Below are 11,068 nucleotides of genomic sequence, written 5' to 3'. Positions count from 1 at the left end.
TGCCAAAGTAAAGCGAAGTCTGCCAGACAGACTGTGTTTACATGACGGAGTGGGAAACGTATATAATTATGGTTCATACCACTGCTATTAGTTGCTTGTTGTGGCAGGAGCTGTCTGTCCTGTCCTCTATCTGTCCTCCTCCTGTCTGTCCTCCTCCTCAAACAGAATTGGATTGTTTGGTCTCATGGTGTTCCCTAGCAACCGTCATAGTTCCCCTTCTCATTTACAGTCCTCTCAATGTATGCGTGCCCACGTTCGCCTAAATTTGGTCCTGATCTTGCAGACATGTTACACAATCGGCCTCTTTTTATTTTGTTGCTCTAAGCTGGCTTTCATAAGTTGAACTTGTAGAATAGTGTCATCACATTTAAGTTTGCTATCAGTATCTAAAGCTGTGATATTTTTATTCTCTTGTTTTCAAGCTCATACACGCTATCTATCAGCCTAACGTCTGCCATTATCTTGCACAACAGGAATTTGTTTTGTCATGGCTTATGCCACAAATACATAAACACAGGTACATAACAAGATGTTATCATAGTTTATAGTTCAGTTTATAGTGGGTCGGGCTCCAATAATGCAAGAGAACCAACAAATAGGCCACTCAGGGGTTAGGCGTGTGTGTGCATGTGTGTGTGTGTGTGTGAAGACCTCACAGGAATAGAAATGAGGGAGAAGGAATTGATTCATATCCAATCTGTCGCTGCAGAGGACAAAAAATAAAAGGAGGAAGAAATCAGCCAAAGGGCTCGAGGAGGATTCACCCCTACTCATCCAGTCCTCCTGCCTGGGTTCTCCTGGGGTAAGTGATGTGAAGAAGGCTCTACCTATCAGTGAGAGGAAGACCCCAACAGCTTCACATCAGTGTTTGTCAGACATAACTCACTGACCGTGTTAAGAAGGCTGCTATGTAAACAGTGTGGGAGCAGGTATCTGGTAGCTGTCAAAGAGGCATTGTCTCAGTATAATATATCCTAGTGTGTATAAACTGGTTCTTAAACACACAGTACTCCAGAAGTTTGGGAGAAGATCCTAAAAGTAAAAGCAAATGTTTTTACTTGAAAATCTTTTATTTTATTTTATTTTATTTTTTAACAGAAAACTAAAAAAGAATTAAATAATGTCTGTTAATGATTTTACAGAGTCACTGTTGGAGAAACATTAATGAAATTGTTGATAGTGCCAAGAAGAATTTCACTCTCGACAGCGGCATGCCAATAATGTTACACTGTAAAAAAAGAAAAAAACATCTGTCTGTCATCACGTCTCCTCATTGAGAAGAAACAGCAGAACAGTTTACACAGTGGTGTTGCTCTCCACAGAGCTCTGCCAGTCCGTTGGCGTGGGGACACACCTACACACACACATCCTATTTGTCCAACGGCTCTCTGTGTTTTTAACCTGCCATTGCATCTTCAGCACTAATGTAAACTAAGTCCTCTAGATCAACATTAATAACCCTTACTGTTCTCTAAGTCACACCCATAGGGAGTCATTTTGTATTTATAATAAGAGAGATGGTGCACATACATGCACATTAACACCATCACCAACAACTCCTCATTCCCAGCCTTCCCCCAGGACGTGTCACCATTATAATAGCAGCAACAACACATGGCTTAGTTGTGAATGCTTGTGCCCCTCGGCCTGTATGAGTGTTACTGCATGTGTTTATCATGTGAAGAAGCTGTACATGTATACCCACACACTGCTGATGACCTGTACATGCCTTACAGTGAGCCACACATGCTCCCAGGTTTGACCTTTTACACTTCTCTTTGAAAATGTGCAGCCAGCCACTGTTTAACCATGAGTCAAGTGAAAAAACAGCATGTCTGATCATTGCTGGTTGGTGTTAATGATAAAGTGTTAATGTGTGTAAGACAGGCCTCTTCTGGCTACTCACTCACTCACTCACTCACTAACACAGCTGTCATGTGAGAGGAAGGGTCTGCAATTCAAAGTGTTATACGGACCGGTGGGTCAGTAATGATAATGTAATGTGCAGTCAGGTGTGTGTGTGAACATAGGCCACCTGTCCTGTGCTGACAGAAAGACACCCGAGACACTGACACATCTAGAACTATTATCCACAATGAAATGAAGTCCAAGTGGCAAAGCTCCAAACAAATCAAGCAAATAACTAAAGTAGGAAATATATAAGAGAATTTTGTAAGAAGAAACATTATTAGGCCTAATTATCAAATTTAACAAAACTGAATGTTTACCAAAGACAACACTGCAAATTTTATTTTGAACGTAGGCTACACAAGGTGCTTTTATTAAGATGACTATTGTGCCAGGTATTGTTTCTATCTGTCTGCAGGTCTCTCTGCTGCCGCTCATTTCAACGGGGTCGCTGCAGTTGCAATATTTTTATCTCTTTCTTTCTGCACCGGATTGGCATCCAGAAGATGGCAGATGGAAAACGAAGAGGTCTCACTCTGATATAATCTCCGCTCCAAGTGGCCTCATGTATTATACTGGAGCTGGAACAATTAGTTGATTAATAGACAGAAAGGAAATAGTGTGACAGTTATTTTGTTAATGATGTTAGTCACTTTGAAGCGAAGATTTCAAAAAGTCAGCTGGTTCCAGCTTCTAAATTGTGTAGCTTCCCCTTGTCTTATGTTGCAAATAAATGCATTTCTTTGGTTTTCATAGCAACCGTATCTGCAAGCCACTGAGGAGGAGAGCGCGTGCGCAGGAGGTAAAGATGCCCACGCTCCTATGAGCCGGAGGATGGAGCAGGTTTTCCGCTGGGGGGAGAGAGTCGTCTTCTCGAGAACATAGACGATCTTGGGACGCTGCTGGTTTTTGACAGCAGCGGGGGAGCTGGTGAGGAGGAGAGAGAGGATCCGTGTAGACCACAGCTTGCTGCTGCAGCGGCTGAGGGGGACGGACACACACGTACACACAGCCACTGGCTCGGGTACGATCCCTCAACCACACGCACACACACACAAACACACACACACGCGCGCGCACACATAGCCTACACATCATTTTCTACAGCATCAACTCACACAGTCAGACCCGGTGGAGGAAAAACAGGAGCCGGTTTGCAGACGGTGAGTTTGAATATGCCTCTCTGTGTCTCTTTTTTTTATTTTTAATTTATTTTATTTCCTCATAATCGTTATCTTCTGTGTCATCATATGTGGCTGGAGAATAATGGTGCAGTGCGTGTGGCAGATCGTTTTTTTTTCTTTTTTCTTTTTTTCTTATTTGCCACAGCATCCCGATGATGCTGGTAGGACTAGGACGACCAGGTGCAAATAAAATAGCAATATGGAGGCGCCTGACGCCTTCTTCTCCTTCTCCTCCTTGTTCTTCTTTTCCTTCTTTTTTTTATCTGGATTGTGCTGAGCTTCAAAGGCAGACCAATGCAGTCTGTGCACTCACCGCACTGCATGCACTGCATCCTGAGGAGCGAGCATCAAAGCGAGCAGAGGGGAGGGAAATGCAATGTGTTGATCGGCTGCTGTATTGGATGAATTTATTCAGCGGTGGTTTCAGCGGCGCGGTTATTGTTGCTGGTGCCGGCCGGTGCAGGCAGGCAGGCAGGCAGGCAGGCCCTCAGCGCTGAGAGGATTATTTGATGTCTGCCAGAGATGCTGCCAGCTGTAAGCTCAGCTCCTCTGCCTAACCTTTTCCACTAAGGCCTTGCTTGCTCACATTATTAGATGGAGGAGCCTAGAGATGCGGGCAGGCCAGTCAGCAGGTGTCTATTGATCAACAGAGGACCAGCGGCCTCCCCATTCTTTATTATTGATCAACATTTCTCATTGATTCTCACATAAAATAAAACCCAGGGCTCCACAAAGGAGAATTATTGGTGCTGTTTTCTATGGGGTTCTCCCTGAAAGTGTTGCCAAAGTCAAGACAGCTGTTTGTCAAAGAGGGAAAATATCTCCCTATGTATAGATAGCATGATGAGAGATGAGGGGGGCACATTTTAAGATGTGGTTCATTTTGGATATTCTTCAAAGGAGACATTGGGCTAGTAACAACTGACCGATACGAGAAACCTTGCCTGCAAAGGAGTCACAAGCCTAGCCTAATAATTAGCATTTGCAATCAGGAATAGAGCTGAAAATTGAAATGTGATCCAGGGATTAATCAAACGGATAACACATCTGATCATTGATAGGACATTTCTAAGCGGCACGCATCCTCCTGTTTTTGCTTCTAGATTGTGACGATTCCCTGATTGTTATATGTAATCGCACTATGGACATAATTCCCATCTTCAGACATTTTCAGTAAATAATGTTCAGATTAAGAATTGAAAGGATGGTTTGAAGCACCCATAGCCGAGATACTGTCTTGAGTAAACATATGCATCCTGATATGAATGTGGTGCAGAGCTTATGATGAACAAGGTGGCTGTATGTGATATGCCAGACAGTGTAGTGGGATGTTGTGATCACTATTCCACATGTCTGGATATGAGGTGGGGAAATGTTTTGATGTGCGGCTACTCTGGTATTCTTATGCTCTATACTCCCTAATGGCTCATAACAAGATAGGTCACTTTTATTATATTATTTTAATCAAATTGTGATGTATACGGTTGTCCTGTGTATCTCCTATTCCCAAGGATCTTTGCATATCCAACTACTACAGTGTGCAACCAGTGGGTATCACACCTGACAACAGGAGAAGCCAGTAGGGGAAGATTCATTGTGGTGATTGCAGTGTGGCATCCAAAGTGCATGTGAGGTATTTCATGCAATGGCTGCTGTTGTTCTAACATAATATGACACAATATGATATGATGGGGTGATTTCAGTCTGACCCTCAACCGTATGTCATGCTAATAGGTCCCCATACAGTGATCCTGTGTATTTTCCATGAAAATTCCAAGACAGTTTCTCTGTCTAAGTCAGAGCAGCTCTGCAATCTCTGGAATCACTTGGTAAATGCAATCAGTTGCTGTGAGTGGGAAGCCCATACTGTAGCTGCAGCAGAATGCTAATGTCAGCCTGTTAACCTACATTTTGAAAGCTCCAGTCAGCATTTTGTACTGTATTCTTGTGTTCACCAACATAGCGATAGCTGAGGTGAGACATGTCTCACCGTCTCCCTCTGAGTTTTATGTTTTCCTCTATGAAAAACTCCCAACCTTAAGTAAAACAGGGTTTTGGGCATGGCACAGTTATTACTGTAACAATGGAATCAAAACATTTGAACAGAAGAAAGGCACCTGTGATGTACCATAAATTCTGTGGATTTTAGATTTTAAAAAGTGCTAAACTTTATATTTCCACATGTAGAATATTGAACAACTGGCTTTTTATGGAGATCATTATGCCAAGTGCTTATTCACTGCCATAAATTATTTAATAGGTTGTTTTTTTTAAAAGTCCTGTATATATTACCATGTAGCTGTATATTATGGTATGACAGGCCCTGTGTGTGGGCACCAAGACCCCCCCACAAGACATCATGAGACATGACTCGAGTCCCCTGTGACAACTCCCCTGTCTGTCAGTGCAGAGCGCTGGGGAGCCATTACTCATGGCAGACGGGGTGTCGCCGACGTTCTCCCACTCTCCCGTTTATCCACGGCCCATTAGGCACGAGTCAGGTGATGGAGCTCATGGTCGCTTCAGGTGCATTGTCATTCAAGTGATGGCACAATTTTTGAGACAATGAAGGGAGATGCATAAGGCTGATTGGGGATCAGGGTTGAGGTCGGCTCCTTCAGGCGAGACTCAAGATATAAGCTGTGAGGTATATGGCTCTAATGCTCTATAAGTTTCTGATTCTCTAAAAATTCAGCTGACTAAAATGAGCTTCAGAAGCTGATATTTGATGGTAGCGTTCCTAAATGCATCTGCATCTGTCCAGCTGCTTATGCTTTGTGTTTTTATAACACATAGATTCTCGGCCCCTGCTCTGCTTCTGGCTCTGTCACAAGAAAACAAAGCTGTTTTTTTTTATTTTGTATTATTCATTCCCAGAGGCTACATAAACAGCTGTCAGTGAAGTAAGCAGGTGCACACACACGTTATGAAATCAGAACAGGAGCATCCTGGTGTCTCACATCCATGAGACACTGAGCTAAATGAATACAGTTAGCGCTGTGGATTCTTCTGTATGCTTTGGGTTAATGGCATCAGTGGCACCCTGTGGGGATGATGGTTGGTTTTGGGGGTAGGAGGGGCACACACACACACACACACACATGCACATACATACAGGCAGACACACACCCAGACCCACTCACCCCCCCGCTGTACCCTCCACCCTTGGCTCACAGCTGGACATGTTTGGGTGGCTGTTTTCATTAAGGTACGGGACACATTAAATTAGCATGACTGGCTGAAGATTGATGAATTGGAAAATGGGGGAGAGAGTCAGAGCCGGGGCTGGAGTGTGACACTCTGTTGCTGCTGGTGGGTTTCTCAGAGAGCAGATGCTGTTGTTCTCCCTGCCTCTTCACAAGACAGATGGTTTTTTTGTCGGGTGTGTGTATTTTTTTCCCTTTTTTCTTTTTTTGGAAGATGATGTTATAGTTGGAAGATGGGGAAAGACCCAGTTTTTGCACAGTGAATCACTGCGAAATCTTGTGTTAGTCAGACAGCTCTGATTTGAGACAGTTTATTCTTGGGCATCACATCATCCTGGTACTTCTGGACATCACTGCCACTAATATGATACCATATTCCAGTTAACTATGAGTAAACACACTCTGGGAACCCTTTTGAGACTCTGACAGGCTCTCTGTCTCGCAATGATGTGATTTCTCAAATAGTCAGTTGATTCATTTATTTCTTTATTGAGTTTTCACCCATTGTTTGAACAAAAAGAGCATTTTGGATGTCATACAAGGCTGGTATTTTTCAGATATAATGATGATTCAGAAAATATCAGTCTAATATCAGTTTAATGTCTTTTTTTGGTGATTAAATGTTATTTTGCGCCCCAGTGGAGGTTGGAAAAAAAAGGGGAAAGCATCAGTTTTTGACTGTATCTATGTTGGAGATGGATTTTAATATAATATACAAACACGTTGCTTAAATTTATCCATGTACATCATGGAATTCATCAGCTGAGAGGTGAGCCCCCAGTCAGTCAGTCAGTCAGTCGGTCGGTCGGTCGGTCGGTCAGTCAGTTGGCCATTATTCCTCAGCCTGGGCCTTGTACTTTAATTCAACTTTTTCCACTGCTGTAGATAGGGTAATGGTATCAATCATCTCTTAAACTGATAGTAAAAATAATTGTTAGTTGCTGGCCAGTATTAATCACCAGAGGAGAGGAGAGGAGAGGGAGGAGAGGAGGAAAAACAATGCTGTACTAGAAGACAAGGGGAATGAGTTAATACAAGGAAACTAGGGCTGCAGTGAGGAGGAGTGAGGTGAAGAAGAAAGGAGAGGAGAGCAGCGATGTGCTGCTGCGAGCACCAGCTGTGCCAGGCCACATCCTCAGCGCAGCAAGTGACTTAACAAAAGCAGACATAGTATCCCACTCCTGCACAGACACACAGGCACGCACACAGATAACCTTAAAAGGCTCAATAACTACATTTTTATTCACTCTGTACTCAATCTTTTGTCTTCTTTTGTCTGTGTGTTTTTTTAATAAACCGTCACCTGTAGGTTGGAGTCTGCTCGGAGGCTGCAGGTGATGTTGTTTGTGTGGATCAGGTGGGCAACAGATGGGAGTGTGGGTGAAAGCAGAGGAGCTGCCAGACTGATGGCGGCTGTCATTTCGCAGGGTGTAAAAACACGTTGTCATCTCTGTCTGAACAGCCCATTTCATTTTACACACTGAGCCATATGTATTTGTTTTCACTGTGGACTTATCAGAGTTTGCAATGCAACCTTTTCACAGCCTTGTCAGCCGATTTCACAGAACGAATGAGGACCTATATGCATATGGTCGCGTACAGTATATGCTCTTTATTATCTCTTTTTAGACAGCGTTGGGAAAACAAAGGAGGTATGTTCAAATCCCACTGGCGGGGGCTTAATACATTGTACAGTAAGGCTTAAAAAATAATATTACCCCCATCCACCAGAATCTTTGTCACAGCTCTAAAATGATTAGTGAGGATTTAGGTCAAAGAAGCCATTAAAGAGCTCCTCTTATCACACCGAGCATCCAATTGGTCCAAGGCACCAGCATCACATGGTGGGTGTGAACCAACGAGCCTTAACAAAGATTATTAAAGATGTTTTTACAGGGCGTAATTGAATCTGTCGGCTGTGACTGACTTTTTTTTAAAGCTGTATACCCTGCTGTGAAAACCTACATCACCACCTTATATGGGAGGAATGTTTGAGGTTGTTTTCTCATAGGTAGATATCTCTTCTGACCTCCAGCCACAGAGGGAGATTAGTTTGATGGGAAATGTATCTTTGGGCCTTCACACATGATTTGTAGAGTGTGTAATTATGTATTGCTTTTTTCGCCAGAAGCTGATAATGTTCACACTACGCCTACACAGGACACTAATACTCCACCTTATGGTGAGTTTATGGCAAAGGGAACGTGCAGATGAACAAGTGTGAACCCAGTTTGGTCAGTAGGTATTTTATATTGAGCATCTGTTTATCATCAATTTGTGTACAGTGTAGCTATGTGGGAAAAGCGGCTCCAGTTCAATGGAGCCTTGTCGTGTCCTCGATCCTGCTCGTCTGACCCCCCGAGAGAAGGCCCTTCTGAGGCCAGCCCGCCATCAATGAGTCCTCTCGCTCGCACTGAAAGAATGCCTTTGTAGCAAAAGATAAACCGTCCGGCGAGCAGATGAGGAGGACGGAGAACAGAAGTGGTTCTTCATTGTGGAAAAGTCATCTATCAGCTTAAGACGCATCTGCTAACTGATAAACCAATTAACGGCGGACAGATGCCGCGTTTATGGGCCTTGAAGACAGAATGGGAGACACACAACATCTGCCTTGTTAATCATGTTTAATACTTTGTTTATAGCAACTTTTAATTTCATTTGAACTGTATAACCCTCGCACTCACATGCCCCCACTGCGGAAAACCCCCACATTTAAGAACTCGCACTGTCAACTCACATAAAAGCATTTTAATTAGTAACAAAATTACACAGACTGAACATTTTAACATCGTTGCCATTTAGGGAAAGATGCATTTGGTGGTCTAAACTTTAAGTATGTCAGATTTTGACAGCCACCAGCCTGGTGGATTGTGGGAAACTGATTGAAAAGCCAGTTGGATGATAATGACCCCTCAATTGTAAACAATGTAACTACAGACCTGATGCAGCTCAGACTGTAGGGACTATGACTTACTATGTTTGTTCTTACTCAGCATCATTTGATGCTCCTGGATGTTGGCCCATAAAAGTCAATGCAGTTTCACATCAGTGGTAACACCCCACCCCGTCACTCTGTCCTCTGTCTCTCTCGCTCTCTCACCCTTCAAACTGCTGAGCCGGCAGGTTTTGGGCTGCCAGATACACTCTGCATTGTCCGATCAGAGCCGTGCTGCTTTACTCACCTTGCCTCTTCGCTCCCTGGCGTAGCTCAACCGTGGCTGCTGCTGCTGCTGCTGTAGCACTTTAGTTTATTACAGTGGAGATGAGTAAGATGTTAGACAACCACACTTCAGAAGAGGAGCACTCCTCTGTAGTTTTGCACTAATTGTGTGTGTACCAGAAACTCTTTTCATCTCCTCGAGTTGATTGTTCTCCTTAATGATAATTTATATCTGTGTTAAGTTGCGGTGATTCTCTGTGGCTGGCCCAGATCAAAAAGAGAAGAGAGAAAAACAGAGAGTGGTCAGGCCATTTTCTGCCAAATGAGCTGCTATAGCGGCTCGCCTGATCTCTGCTCTGACGGGAAGAGATAACCCTCATGTCCCTGCTCAGATTGCCATGATACACATGTGATGATACACAGACTGCCAGTGCCTGCTCAAAGGGCAGATACATACAGAGATGTAGGGTCATGGGGGCTGTTATTTCTGACCTATAGTTCCATTTTTTTAAGCCATATCCAAGGAGATCTTACAGAGAGCAGTGGCCGAGGCCCTGCCTTGTATTACAGACACCAATAGATAAAAGATACATTTTTACCCTTAAGTGATGAGCTCAGCTACACAGCGATGTCTTTGATCTTGGGTTTAACTGTCCCATCAAGATGCAGAGAATATACTAAAAATAACCAAAATAATATATTTATTATGCACATTATAACTGCTATGAGCCTTTTGGACGTGAATTTCATTCCAAAATATCAGTTAATATTGTGTGTGTGTGTAAATTAACTGTCTCTCTTACTAAAGATGTTCTACTTAACCTTTTTCTAGATTATAGAGCTGTTTCCTCACAGCACACTGATAATTAAGCATTTTAATGACTTGGCTAGGAGCCAGTAGATAATATTTTCGGCGAGACAGCCATATGTTTTACTGATGAACGAATGATTAATGTGTTGCCATTTCCTTTCTCCCGTGGAAGTCATGGAAGTGGGGTTTTCTTTTTGCCCCCCTCATATCAGTGTGACTACCTTCTGTCACATGATATCTGCTTATTGTTTTTCATGGAAAAGCTTGTTGTACCATGAAAATGCCATTGTCAGATATGACATTGAACACATCCACTTTCTGTAAGTTGAAATCACTGCCATGCCTGGGAGCTCTGCACACAGCTCTGCACCACTACGTTTGTTTACCCAGCCTTTTTTTCCCATCCAGTGTCTTCACAGCATTTTCCCACCATATGCACACTGCTGGTATTGACCCTCAACCCACTCCATCGCTCCTCCACTCTCTGCTCTGATCCATGACTCACAAAGCCCATTTAACCTTTACCCAGTTAGATGCAAGCCAGCATTCGGCTGCAAGAACCAAATGTCTCTTTTTTTGTTGCCTCTGCTAGTTGTGATGGGAGTGTTGGGGAATAGGGTTCTGCCTGTGTGTGTCTTTATGCATGCACCTACATACAGTACCTTAAACCTCAAGACCAAAGAGAGCAAAGAGCAAAGAGGAAAGTGGCTCCCAGACCCCTGGCATTGACTATAATGTATCACCTTGTCCTTTCTAAAGCAGAGGAAAGCCCTCTGCTTTGTTATATATTCATTCAAGC

At 43.3% G+C, this 11,068-nt stretch overlaps 1 protein-coding gene across 13 annotated transcripts in view; it reads left to right on the top strand.

Annotated features, from left to right (window-relative positions):
- The first annotated feature begins 2,809 nt into the window (after positions 1–2,809).
- The window catches only part of nrcama (neuronal cell adhesion molecule a), a 51,092-nt gene continuing 42,833 nt past the window's right edge, over positions 2,810–11,068 (top strand). For 9 of the 13 annotated variants that reach the window (XM_085768674.1, XM_085768672.1, XM_085768673.1 and 6 more), the window contains exon 1: positions 2,947–3,071. The gene's annotated coding sequence lies outside the window, so the exon portion shown is untranslated. Of the gene's footprint in view, positions 3,072–11,068 lie in introns of all 13 variants that reach the window. The other 4 variants (XM_085768666.1, XM_085768663.1, XM_085768665.1 and 1 more) reach the window with 2 other exon arrangements.

The sequence above is a fragment of the Trachurus japonicus genome, chromosome 23 (genome assembly GCF_045865225.1).
Source record: "Trachurus japonicus isolate A0001 chromosome 23, Traja_1.0".
Lineage (NCBI taxonomy): Eukaryota > Metazoa > Chordata > Actinopteri > Carangiformes > Carangidae > Trachurus > Trachurus japonicus.
Note: the sequence above shows the minus strand (reverse complement) of the source record. Positions and strands in the feature narration are given on the sequence as shown.